The sequence below is a fragment of the Narcine bancroftii genome, unplaced genomic scaffold, assembly GCF_036971445.1.
Source record: "Narcine bancroftii isolate sNarBan1 unplaced genomic scaffold, sNarBan1.hap1 Scaffold_111, whole genome shotgun sequence".
In the NCBI taxonomy this organism is placed as follows: Eukaryota; Metazoa; Chordata; class Chondrichthyes; order Torpediniformes; family Narcinidae; genus Narcine; species Narcine bancroftii.
The window spans coordinates 40,101-54,449 of NW_027211844.1; the positions used below are offsets into that span (position 1 = coordinate 40,101).

The window sequence follows — 14,349 nt, forward strand, 5'->3', positions numbered from 1 at the left end:
TAAAAAATTTAATTGTAAATGTGGCAGAAAGCGATTTATTTCAAAAATGTATTCTTTGTTGGAAGAGAAAATGGCTAAACTGGATTTAGATAAATCAATGATTTATCCTTAAAATTATCCGAAGAAGGATGGACAACTATGTGTGAAGATAGTGTGACTAAATTTGGTGAAATATAATTTTCAACATCAATTTTATTAAACGCCGGAAAAGTTAAAAAGATATGGATTTAGTCATTCAGATTTATGTTTTCATTGTGGGACTCAAATTGATACTTTTTTTTTCAATTCAGTCTGGTTGTGTGATAAAGTAAGTCTTTTAGGAGAAAAAAATTAATGAGTTTCTGGTGGATTTATTTGAGACTTCTTTAATGTTAGATCCACTGCTTTTTTTAAATGGGGTATATTACAACTTTAACAATGGGTTTAAGAATGGATAAATCTCAAATTGAATTTATTCGGTTTGCATTAGCATTGGTTGGGAAATGTATTGCGATTACGTGGAAAAATTATGTGGATTTAAATATGAATCATTGGCAAAATGAAAGCTTGTATTTGTTTGGAAAAGATAACATAATTTTCCTAATAATTATTTTTTTAATGTGAAGACATGGTCTAAAATTTAGTCTTTTGCCTCTCTTCCTTCTTCAAGAGTGGAGTAACATTTGCAATTTTCCAGTCCAGACCTGGCAGACAAGGATAGATGGACTTTAAACATGAACATGGTGAGTAATTAGTGAAGCTATTCATTCAGATATACTGCTCACAACTAAGTAATTCCAAAACACCCAAGTTATAGGGTTCCACATAAGAGACGAGGCCAATAGCCGCAGAGATCAAGACAAAGCTGAATCATACACACCATTACTACCAAGATTTACATTAGTGACATATCAGAGTCAATGCGATACTTTAAGATTAGTTACAGCACAGTAACAGACCCTTTAGGCCCACAAACCTGTGCCTCCCAATTGACCTTCAACCCCGCCCATACTTTTTGAACAGTGGGAAAAATGTGGAGCTCCCCCTCCCCCACCCCACGATGGAAATGCTCAAAGAAGCTGTTGGCCTGAAATACTTAGCCGTAATTCCGGTAGTGCCCAGAGGATCTGTGAAAGCTCGGACCAATGCTGACTCGAACTGAGACTCTCGATCTATTATAATTGGGCCCTGAACACCAAAAGATCGAATCCAATGCTCCACAAAAGCTCAAGCAATTGTTCTACAGAGATGCCGATGATAGGAATTTCATCCTTCCACCTGGCTGTCCTGTCCTCACACATAAGCAGATAAGTACATTGTCGAGATGGTGGAAGTGGACCTGCCAAGCCACAAGGTGCACGTGCTGGAAATGGGAATCCACAACAACAAAATCCCCCAGCTTGAATTTCATGTGCCTGGTGACTTTCGGGTGTTGACTCAGCAAGCGAGTCCTTGCCCATAATCCAACATTCTGTTTAACACAAAGCCAGGTAAGATGTCCCTTAACCAGTTTGATTGATGCTGTTCTACCTGAAAGAGATAGATTGTGAAGAGAAAATTTCCTGCCTCATAGCCGCCCACACAAACGGCATAGTCCTTCCTGTTGGGGGAAAAAAATCACAGACCAATTCTTCACCCAATTCATCCAGGGTCACATCTTGAAGATGGAGACCAGAGTTGACCTGGTTACACCGTATCAAATCGCGATCAGTATGCCGTGCATGATCCATGACAGAAAAATCGATGGCAGTAATTTTATGTAATGTCATGCCTGGATAGGGCTCCAGCCACATCCTTTGCCTTTCCTCAGATGTGCTGTGTGTCCAATGAAAATTGGAGGATGAAGTCCAAGTGCAGAATCTCTCTGGGCAAGTAGAGATGTGTGCTTGTACTTACAGTATGCATAAGAGGCTGGTGGTCTGTATAAATGGTCAAAGGATGACCTTCCAATAAAAAGATGAAATATTGGATTGGAGATTGGGATTCATGAGGGAATTACAAAGAAACATTTCCAAATTGTATCTTCTACTTCAAGAGGAATCTCCAAACCCAGACAAGAATAAATCAAAAGAAACATGGGAATTGGATTTGACAACTGAAATTGACCCATTTTGCTGGTCTGACATTTGTTGGGACAGTAATTAATGTTTTCGATAGATAAGTTAATTATAAACTTATTCATCAATTATACTTAATACCACATCAATTAATTTATTCCAAATTTTTCAAATTTATGTTTTGGATATGGCACAGAAATTGGTACGTATATAGATTCTCTCTGGTCATGTCTCAAGGTGACATCATTTTGGAAAGATGTGAGTAAGTGTTTGGAACAAATTATAAACATGTTTCCCATTAACACCTGAGCTTTTACTTTTGGGAAATGTAAATGATTTAGAAGCCTAATTCAAGTTCTCAAAAAATCAATTAAGTATTTTTTAAAGTCACTTTGGCAGTGGCCAGGAGTTGAAAAGCAATTCCATGGAAATCTGAATCCCATCTTAAAATTGATTGTGGGGAAATGCAAAATTGTATTCCCTTATCAAAATTGATGTTTTATATTAGAAATGGTTATGATATATACATCAAAATATGCAAACCATATTTAGATATGTGTTTGGATATCTAATGTTTTCACTTCTCCAACCCACCACCACTTTTCTTTAATCTTAATGGTTGAACCTTATCATGTTGGTTTAATTCTACTATTTTATTGATATCCTGCCTTTCCTTTTGGGAGGGAATAGTTATCACAGGAGCTTTGCACCTAGATCTGTATTTTTTTCTTTTCTACTATTTCTCTCTTCTCACTTTTATGTACAGTTCAACCATTTATTTTTTATTCTATTTTGATCATTTAAAGTATCATTTGAATACGATTCTATTATTATATTGAACTGTATACAAAATTAAAAATATTTTTTTAAAGATGAAATGTTTCACTGCGAGATAGATAGCTAAGAGTTCTTGCCCAAATGTACTATACTTTGCCTGAACCGTTGAATGCTTGGCTGAAAATAAAATGCCAGAAGTTCCAATTGCCAACAGACTCGTTGTTCGAACACTGCTCCCACAGCACTGACAGATGCATCTGTGGTAAGAGTTCAAGGCCTTGGACCCTTGATGTACAAGCTTAGTGACATTTGTAAGAACAGTGTTCACATCATGAAGAGCATACACAAAGTTAAGGTCTTTTTGAAGCAGACATCAGATCCTTTGAGTCATTCAGCAAGAGGTAATAGAGATGCTGTGGCATTCACCAGGAAACAGCAATAAAAATTCCTCGTTCCCAAAAATACAAGATCAGAAGCACCAGAAACACTTTCCTGGGATTGATCACGATGCCACATTCCTCAAGCCTCGGAAACAATGAGATAAGGTGGCTCTTGTACTCCTCTTCATCCACACTTACAACCAGAATCTCCTCGCTCAACACAAGCACCAAACAAACCTAAGGCCGGTGAGTTCGTGGTCCATGAACCACTGGAATGTCTGAGCTGCATTCCATAGACCGAATGGTATTCTCAGAAACTCACACATGCCGAACGGGAGCATCACTGCTGTCTTCGTGATATCCAAAGACTCAAATGCATTCTAATAGTAAGCACGTACTACATCTATTTTGGCAAATGCATATTTGCCGAGGAGGTTTGCTGAGAAGTCTTGTAAATTTGGAATATTGTATCAGTCAGGCACGGTTGAATTGTTCAGGGCACGATTATCTCTGCAAGGCCACCAATCTAGAGTTTATTTCAGATCCACATACAATCGTGAAGCCCAGCATCTATCAGATCTGTGGACCTCGGCCAACTCTTGCCAATCCAATTTTGCAAATTTAAGAAAATCCGGGGGTATTATCAGCCTGCATTTCATTGACCCTGCCTTTATATAGTGGCTTTTTGCATGTCTGTGCACTGTTATGATGGGGTCACAAGAAGAGGGAAACACTTGAGCAAGGCTTGGAAAAGGCAGGAGCCAGGTTGAAGGCTTGTCAGGCAGCAGATGGCATTGGAAGGACAACAAATGCAACTCACTTGCAGTCCACACAACAGCATTTTTTCAAATACATCACTCAAAAATGTGACAAGAAATCCACTCCCAAAATGGCATTTGCCACATTTACAACTGAAAACCCACCCAAAACGATGTGAAGCTGAAATGAAACGCGAGTGACCTCTGGCCATGTTTGAATAAGAGAACCATTTGTAGCTGAAAGAACACATGACATATTAGAAAGTCTATGTTCCTCAGGGGTTAGAGGGACCGGCACTGCTCCAAAGTGACAGATAGTTTTGGAATTTTACATAGAGATGCCAAACTAATAACCTACTCCAACAACTGCCTTGAATGTTTCCATTTTTGTTGCCTTCGATAATGTCACTCAAATGAGAACAAGATCCCAAGACAAAGGAACAGAACCAGGTCACCAGGCCCATCGAGTCTGCTTCATAAACCGACACAGAGCTACTCTACACTCCTTCCAATTTCCAGCCTTTTCCCCATAATCTCTTCATGCCCTCACTAACGATACAGTTGTCTATTTCTTGTTTGAATACTCCTAGGGATCAGGCTTCCACTGCTGTATGCGGCAGCGGTTCCACAGATCCATGACCCTCTGGCTAAGGAAGTTCTTCCCAATCTCTGTTTTATATGGATAACCTCTCATTTTCTTGTCCTTGATTCACCCACCAAGGGAAACATCTTACCCGCATCCACCCTATCTAAACCTTTCAAAATAAAAAATGTCTCCATGAGCTTTCTTCTTTAATTTCCGATACTCCAATGAATACAACCCAAGAGCTGTCAAACACTCCTCGTATGTTATCTTTTACATTCTGGGAATCATCCTAGTCATTCTCCTTTGCACCCTCTCCAACATCACATCCTTTCTCAGATAGGGGGCCCAAAACTGTACACAGCACTCAAAATGAGGTCTCACCTGTGCCCCATAGAGCCTCATCAACACCTCTTTACTCTTGTACACTATTCCACTTGAAATGAATGCCAACATAGCATTCACTTTCTTCATGACCAATTTTACCTGGTCGTTAACTTTTAGGTTTCCTTGCACAAGGACACCCAGGTCCCTTTGCACATCCAAGGTCTGAATTTTCATCCCATCCAAATAGTATGCTTCCTGTTTATTTCCACTACCAAAATGTACAACTGTACATTTCTCGGTGTTAAATCTCATCTGCCATCATTTTGCCCAGTTTCCTAATCTCTTTATATCGTTCTGCAACTTTACGGTTTCTACACTTCCTTCTGTCCCCTATCTTGGTGACCTCCGCAAATTTGGCCACAAAACCATTTAAACCACAATCCAAATCATTCATTTATTTTTCCTTGGAATATATCTAACCTGCATTCCTTTTATTACTGCCACATGCCATTCCAGAATCGATCATTACTGAACCTGAACATGTTTATTGTGATAAACATCTTCCAATAAATGTTCTGGGTTTAATTTTTTTAAATCTTGTTGTGGATCCTCTTCATCCCCTCTTTGGAAGCTGAATTCACAAAATTTTCCAAATATTTTTTCAGCAATAATTCTGTGGTACAGAGGATTACTCATCTTTCCTAGAGGTTAAATGTTGCATTTTGATTTTCTTGTCTCAACTGAACATTGTACAGGGTGAAGGCTGATTAAAATGGATTCAGTAATGAAAGCCTTCAAACTTTGCATTATTGCTGTGGCTACACAGCTTGAATGATAAACTGGTGTTTCTATAGGGAATTAACTCATGGAAATGTTCTAAATACATTCATTGGAGATAGACCTCTGTGAAAAGTTTACTGCCCATTGGCAACAATCCTTGAAAAGAGATGAATCATCACCCAACAGAGCAGCCCAGGAATAGGCCATTTGGTGAACAATGTCTGTGGTGACCATGATGCTCATTTAAATTAATCCCATCTGTCAGCACATGGTCCATACACATCACCCATTCCCTCTTGTTCATGTGCCCAACCAAATCCCTCTTAAATCGTGGTGATTTCACCACTATCCTGGCAGCATGGGCCAGACCTCCACCACACTGTGCGAAACCCTGCCTCACTTCTTTCCTTTTCCCCTCTCATGTTCAATATAGACATCATAGTATTTTTACATTTCCCATGGGGGGGGGGGTGGGGGAAGAAGAAATCTACCCTCTCAAGGACTAAAATAATTGGATACATTTCAACCAGGTCATCTCTCATCCTCCAATGCTCCAGAGAAAAATATCCAAATTTATCCAACCTCTCCTCAGAACCAATGCTCAAACCCAAGTAACCCCCTGATAAGCTTCTTTTGTCATGCAGCAACTAGATTTGCAGAAAACACTCAAAATGTGGCCTAACCACATTTATACTTAATGCCCTGCTCAATGAAGAATACTTTCTTTAACACCCTACACTTGTGTTGCCATTTTCAAAGAGCTCGTGCTTGGACCCCAAGATCCCTCTTTGCAACACTACTACAAGTCCTCTCAAAGTGCAAGACACTTGTCCAAATTAAACTCCATCTGCCATTTCTCTGCCCATATTTATAAGTCATCTGGTTTGGAATGGAGAATACAAGGGGAACTGGATGAATGAGCAGGAGAGTAAAACCTGGGAAGTTGGGGCGGGGGGTGGTGGGCAAGTTACATGAACTTGCAAAATTCTATATTCATACCATCAAGTCACAAGTGCAGTAAGAGATGGTTCCTCTGGATTTGACCTCACCCTGACAATGGAGGAAGCAGAAGACAAAGGTCAGGATGGGAATTGTACTTAAAACGGCTTGTGACCATGAGCCAAGATTTCCATGGTGATCAAAGTGCAGGTGCTCAACCAATCTGTCATTTACTATGCATTCGGTTTCCTGCCACAGAGGGCATGGACATGGTTGGAGGAGGTGAATGTGAATGATTGTTTATGTCCCTGGATGGTGGTGACTGATGCAGATTGCAGGAGAAAATGCCGAAGGATGGGGAGGAATTTGGAGTCTGTAATTAGTTGAAAGATCTTACTGCAAAATTCATCATCAATGAGTAGGAAAGCAGATTCACTCCATTTTCCTTCTCAGAAAGATTTAGTTAATAAACAAAACAATCTTTCAGCACAGCCAGGGGCAAAAGGGCTCTTAATTTAGTCTTACAATCAACAGACTTTGAAGTTACCCACCGTAAATGACTCAAAACTCAATTCTAGATTCACTTCTGGTGGAAGTATAAGAGCCAGTGGCTTGCCTAATCAGATTAGCCTTATTCTGAGTATCCATTTTGACTTACACAGCATCAAATGCAAGCCCCAGTTGTTGATCCCCAACTATTTTCTCTCCTTACCCACTTTGCAACCACATCTATCTGAAATTGGAACAAACAACAACTAATTTTCCATGTATAAATCATATACAAAATAATTTATCCACATTTTCACATCACTGTAGCCACTGAGGGATAACTTGTGCCCATCAGGAAACTGCACCAGCCACTACAGGGTGCCAATTACCTTGTTGTTACTGACTCTTTTCCAGTGTTACTTTCAATCATAATGACATATTCAACATGCACAATATTTCTTTTCTTACTGACCAGAACTATAAAGCATTGTGTAAAAATGAGAAAAGCTCAAGTCAACCAGGAGATACAAACTCCTGACTGCAATGTTGCTGTGCACATTTGCTACATTATTGAAGTCCCACAGAGCTTACAAGAGATATTCAAAGTCAAGCAATAACAGAATATTACAGCACGGTACAAGCCCTTTGGCCCACGTCACTGTGCTGATCGAGATATTTCTAACAAAAATATAATAAAAATACCCTGTCGCGGCTACTGCGGGAGATTCTACTAAATAAAGGCAAACACACAGAAAGGTAGTCATCTCAAGACTGGTTTATTGAAGACATACACAGACCTTTTGTTCCCTGCCTGTTAATGAACTTGTTAGTGCACAGGACAAGCAGGTTAAAGGTACGAGCCACTCGCGGTACTTTGGCACCCCGCACTGTTAGCCCGCGATGTGTCAGAAAATGTCTGTGAATACCGCTCTGTGCACCTACTAAAACCCTGTTTTTCTTTCACCCATGAATGCCTGTCTAAGAGTCTCTTAAATGCTCTTTATGTGATATTGTAATGGATAAATATATTTGGAGAATTTGGAAATACTTGGGATTTTGGTAAGATTTAGAGTAGGTTGCATACATATTTTAAAATAGATCTTATTTGAAAGACTGAAGAAATATTGAAGATCTCTGGAGAATGTTATTCACATTCACAAGTAGGTGTTAATCGAACTGATGTCATAAAATGAATGACCATTGTTTGGAAAGGAGCCAGGATGCTTACAGGAAAGTCACCCCTGGGTTTTGTTTATCTTACAACAGCTTGAGCAGAAGAAAGAACACCTTTTGTTTGGAATAAGAGCAATGGAACTCTGTGGTAGCTTGAAGAAAGAAGTTATTATCTGGAAAACTCTGTCAGGGCAAGTTTCATCACTGAGACATTGAGGTGACTAATGTGGTACCTCAGTTGTGGAAATCCTGGAACAACAAATCTCTCTCTAAAAACCCTACAAGAACCATCCTAAGTGGTAAACATTTACCTTTCGAGGACCAAAACCTGGTGAAATTTATACACGTTCAATTCTGTGCACAACAGAAGAATTGCCTGCATCCAGAGAACTTGGAAGAAGGAGAAGTGAGATTGAACTGTGAACCAAAGAAGTTTTCTTAAATTTATACACATTACAAACCTGTTCACTAAGAATTAGAAGAGGGTTAATTTGGATTAGATAAGTATAGAGTTAAGTTAAAGTTTCATTCTATTTTCATGTTTAAAGTTGATTAAAAATAACTTGTTTTAAAAACCACTTGTCTTGATGCATGTCTATTGCTTCTGGGTTTTGGGATCCTTTGGGCTCATAACAATATGTGCTTAGATAATGACATTGGACCTGTTCAAAGTAGGAAATGGCTTCGACCAGCAGGAGTTTCCATTCGAGGAAAATATTGATGGGTGGCTGGCCACATATGTTTCCTAAAAATGAATACCCTCTCCCTCCCTAAACAACATTCAGCCCCATGACATCTTTCTCCATTGCATTACTGGGGCCACAAAGGACCTGACCCAGTTCCCATCTCTCCTTTCAAAGCCAATGTGGCAGCTGCCATTTAGAACTGACAAATCACATTTTAATTTCAGCAAGCATGATGAAAATCACCCTGACATCCTGCTTAAAAACAAGAGTCAACAAACCTTCCTAATTTTGTCACTTCATTTTTATTTTCCCATGGGGCATGAGCAAAAAATGTCCCATACATTGGCTCACCTAATTATGAGTAAAATCATGATCCCAGTTCATGAAAACCCATAACATTCAATGTTACACAGATAATCAAGGAAGAATTCTGTAATAAAGTTGAATGAAACATTGAAAGAATTTCCCCCTTATAAACGCTGAGATTGTAGCGCGTCAAGCAACCAGGCAAGCAAAAAAGGCCAAATCACAGGAACACTTGGACAGTCCAAGATGGGATGGACTCCCCTTCACTGCTGAGAAGGAGCCCGCACCAAGCAGCACATATGAGCTGAGGAGACCTACACTTCTGCGTAGCGGCCAGCCTGCCAGAGAGTGATGCCACTACGCAATGACGTCACTGCTTGAAGTCAGGACATATGTCACCAGAAGTGGGTGGGCCAGCGAACACACATGGGGAATTTAAAACAGTAAAGCCCGTCTTTATTTTACACTCACCTTGGGTGGACATCTCTTTATTTGGTAGCACTGCAGCAGCGTACGCTACAAGACGATACCTTCTTACTTGCTGCAACCAAACAGGTCTGCAAGATACACCAACCTAAATAGAAAATATAACCAGAAATCCCAGAGATCATAAATTCAAAAGGATTGGTGAAATCTTTACTCTGTATTGTTAACACCAAAGTCCCTATATTTTTCAAGGCATTCGGACAAGTAACTGAGAAACAATGCATTTTAAACACATGGTTCGTCAACTTTAAAAAATAACATCTAACTTTATGAGGAATGTGATACAACAACAGGAACAACGGATGGAATCAGACTCATTCTATGAGCATTGGGAAGCAAAGAAAAATGGATTGGTTTTCCCTCCCTTCCTAAGCGACCCAATGACCAAGACAGCTCCTCCCCGACTTGCGAACGTAATGGAGTCAGATCCCACAATGGACGCAAGTCGGAGTTTTATCCCCCGTGCGAGGAGCCCTGAAGTCTTAGTGCCTATTATTAAAATCAAATGATTTGACAAACGAGAACAGACACAGGACACGTAAAACCCAAAATGTGCGGATTGACTTTGCGACTCAGCGTCTTGGGCTCCATCGGCTGGGGGGCAGCCATCTTAATTTCTGTGCGCATGCGCGAGTCGTCAGGTTGCGCTTGCAAAAAGGATTCGGTTCGTGGCCCTCAGTTTGGACATGCGTATCAGCCGCACATGCGCGAACCGAAATCCGTCGCGAACCCACCGCGCATGCGGAAAACAGACTTGCAAGTCTCCTCTTTGCCCCTCCCCCGTCCCCTTCCCGCTGCCAGTTACTCAGCGTCCTCCGGCCTCGCCCTGTCGACGCCATTAGGCCTCGCACCGACGCCTCGGCTCCACCCAAACACCGCGCCGGTGCCGGTCGATCCCGGGTTGGGCCCGGCGGGCTGCGGTTCGCCCGCTTTCCCTGAACCGCGCGGCTGAGGAAGGTCCCGGCGCCGCCGCCAACTTCGTCCCGTTGGACCAGCGGCTACGCGACAGAGCCGAGCAGACGACGCCGCCGCAAATGTCCCGCCTCCTTACAGCAAGAGCCAATCAGGGCGCGAACCCGCCCATCAATCCAACCCGACTTCAGCGTCCAATCCAATAGCGGCCTCACCGAATCAACCCATTGGCTCGCGCAACTGAAGCAACCAATCAGCGAGCGAGCGAATACACAGGCGCACCCAATCAGCATCAGAAGACAGAAATCAAGCAGTCGAAGAAGCAGAAGACCCTTCGGCCCTTCCACTTTTTACTACTCCAACAACTCAATCAAATCCTTGGGAAACACAGGATCACTTTGTCCTGGCTCCAGGATTCCTCTGATCTCAAGCAATACATTGTACCCCAACTGCAAGGGAGACTATTTATTCTCAATCTTTCCTTCATATTTATTACCGCTTCCAATTCAATGTCAGCTACTTTTTTCAATGCATATGATCCCTCTATGAATGTGCATGGCAATAAACTCATCACATGTCCATGGATCCCAATTTCAAATGAACCTTCAACAGGGTAGAGAATTCCAAGGATATTACATTTTCATTGAAGACATTTCTTAAAGTCCAAGCAGCCGATCGGTTATTGGGAAATTGTGACACTTGGTGTTCGGCTCCTTTGCATTATCCTCTCTCGATCCGTGCTGCTGTGTCCTCTCATAATGTTGTCAGGTCATCTCCCTTTTTACCAACGACCAAGAGATCCATATTCAAACTTTCCTCCTATCACCCACTTAAAACACCCCAGAAACAAGTCTGACGATCTTTGTGCACTTATCACGCTTCAGGTAAGGAAACTGTACACATGACTCCTGATGTAAGATGAGCAAGACCATTCGATGTGAAATTGGAGCGTGCGCGCTACTGTGATGGGTGGAAAGGATGACACACACCCAAGAAATCAAAGTCAAAGACTCCTTTATTACACTGGTTGCTCTGCTTCTATTCTCTCCCCGCTGCTGTCGACAGGAGTGATGTCACATCCATGCCGGCCTCCAATTGGTCGGTGTTCCCTTCCTTGTTAATTCCTGCCGAGCGCGTTGTCCCCTGGGATGAAAGTTGTTGGTCCCCGTGGACTCTGTGCAGTTGCCACATTCACCGGCCATCTTGTGTACAGGATGGCATCCCAGTTAGCATGATGCCCCACCTCCCTAGAAGCAGTGATTGGAGCGCTGTTCGCTGCTTTCGGTCGCCTATATCTGGGTCGTGGGGGCTGAGTGGAGTCTGATTTGCTAATGTCCAGATGTGCTGGTTTGAGTTAGTCAATGGTGAAAGTCTCTTCCTTCGCACCGATATCCAGCACACTTACCGTGACGTGTGGAATGAACGATACACACCCATGAAGTCGAAGACTGGTTTGTTGAACTGGCAGCTCTGCTTATATACTCTCCCGCTACTGATGACAGGTCTTTCGAGACGGCAGAGCCAGCCTCGGATTGGTGGGTGTTCTCACCATTGCTCATTGCTTCCCACCATGCGGGATGTCACCTGGGACGAAGATGATTGGTTCCCGCAGGATCTGTGCAGTCACCACGTTCGTCAGCCATCTTGTGTACTGGCTTTCGTCCTGGTGAGCAGGCCGCTACAACCATATATTGTGGAAGAAAATGGACCCCATATTTACAAAGGGTGGTTCTTACATTCCCTTTCTCCTTAAGGCCTCAGGTTTTGAAAAGGAACGTTAAAGTAACCGATTCTCCTGTTGGGGTCCCTTGTCCTAATTTTTCTTCTTTTTCTTTTAGCAAGGGGATGGACGGGAGATGGGATGGTTTATGGGAGGGGGGGTGATTTCTTTGTTCTTTCTTTTAACTATGACACGTGTATTTATATTTGATTTGTGTTATTATTAATTGTGTGAATTCTTTGAGGATGTTATTTATAAATATTTTTTTTTTTAAATATCAGAAGTCAACCACAGGACCTAAAGTGGCCTAGAGCAACACTGGGGACACGCTCCTGCCCCCCAGCACCCCAAATATCAATGTGATCCACTATGATCATTGACAAAATCATCGAGGACCCCTTCACCTGGCCAACAGCATCATCCAGCTATTCCCGTTGGGAAAGAGATCCAGGAATTTCAGAGACGGTACCTCCAGGCCCAGGAACAGCTTCTCCCTACAGGCAGGGAGAACGTAAAACGATTGATGAGCTGCTCGTACAAATACTCCTCGACTCTGCTATTTATTCATCAGTATCGAGTAATTTTTCTGGACGTGCTGCACATGTATCATTTGTCTGTTGGTGTGAGGGCTTGGTTGTGTGTTTGCGTGTGTTTACCCCATGAACTCTGTTTTATAACGTCGTACTTGTGCTATCGAAGGGTAATAAATTTGACCATGTACTTTGGAGCGGGTGCAGAATAGATTTCCTGGATCAGAGAATGTATCTCATGAAGCAAAGTTGACTGAGTAGGGCTTTTCTCTTCCCCACCCCCAACCCCGCAAAATTGACTTTATTTACAAATTATTTCAAAGAGGAAGACCATTCCAAGTCTTTTCTCCTCCTCCTGTTGTATCCAGATATTCCCTTCACTACACATTGCTGCATACGTCTCTGTTTACCTTCATTGCCACCACTTTGATACAGTGTGATTACTGCCCCCCTCTGCTGTTGGAGGTGTTCCCCTTGGTCTCAGCCTCTCAGTGCACGGTTATGGAAGGATTATTATCCATCCCCATAGTGCCTACGTGTTGGCTGCGCAAAGCCTCTGTCCATCCCTCAGCATCTACTCCTACAGCCTGGAATGTGCCAGTTGGCAGCGTTCCCTCCCCGACATCTCCACTTGCTGAAAGACTGACAGGACAGGTTTAACATAGAACACGAGAGCACACTACAAGCACTTCGACCTCTCGATGTTGTGCCGACCGATGTATTCCTACCAAATTAAAAATAACTAACCCCTTCCTCCCTCATAACCCTCCATTTTTCTTTCATCCACGTGACTCAGAGCCTCTTAAATGCCCCTAAGGTTTCAGCCTTCACCACCATCCCAGTTCTAGGGCTCGTCCCATGACCCTGACCTGGTAGGCATACACTGCCTTCCCTCCCCTTGTCTCCCTCTTGCTCCCCCCTCCTCGAGCCAGTAGTGAAGGTGGTTTCTGTCCCAACAGGTGTTGGGGACCTCAACCAGGGAGCAGATCCGGGAGATGAACCCAAACTGCACCGAATTCAGGTTCCCGCAGATCAAAGCACGTCCGTGGGCCAAGGTGAGTGACCCGAGGTAAACCAAAGCTCCAGGGGTGGTTTTGTCCTCTGGGTCCTTCCCCAATACTGTCCCCTGTCACTCACCCGGCCTTTCTCCAAAGCCCTCATCTCCCACCAGGCCTGTCCCAAACCCCTCCCCCTGCTGTGATCATCCCCAAAATACTGTCAAGCCTGTCAACAAAGCCCCTATTCCCCACTGGGCCCATCCCCAATGCTCCACCCATTGCTTGGACCGTCTCCAGAGCTCCTGTCTCCCACCAGGGCTTTCAACAAGCCCCTGTCCCACAACATGCCCAGCCAAAAGTCCCTGTCACCGTCCCCCATGCCAATTCGCCTGTATCCAAAGGCCCAACATCAGGTCTGTCCTCCCACCAGACCAGTTCCCTCACTGGGACCCTCTCCAATCGATTACCC

The 14,349-nt window shown here is 42.9% G+C and overlaps 2 long non-coding RNA genes across 3 annotated transcripts in view; one reads left to right on the forward strand and one right to left on the reverse strand.

The window, feature by feature from the left end:
* Window positions 1-8,811, forward strand: part of LOC138750266 (uncharacterized) — a 37,567-nt gene extending 28,756 nt beyond the window's left edge. The window contains exons 2-3 of the long non-coding RNA XR_011349213.1: window positions 650-722; window positions 8,336-8,811. This is a non-coding gene — a long non-coding RNA (uncharacterized lncRNA). The remainder of the gene's footprint in view (window positions 1-649; window positions 723-8,335) is intronic.
* Window positions 1-10,823, reverse strand: part of LOC138750265 (uncharacterized) — a 47,329-nt gene extending 36,506 nt beyond the window's left edge. For both annotated transcript variants that reach the window (XR_011349211.1, XR_011349212.1), the window contains exon 1: window positions 9,706-10,823. This is a non-coding gene — a long non-coding RNA (uncharacterized lncRNA). The remainder of the gene's footprint in view (window positions 1-9,705) is intronic.
* Window positions 10,824-14,349: the final 3,526 nt, after the last annotated feature.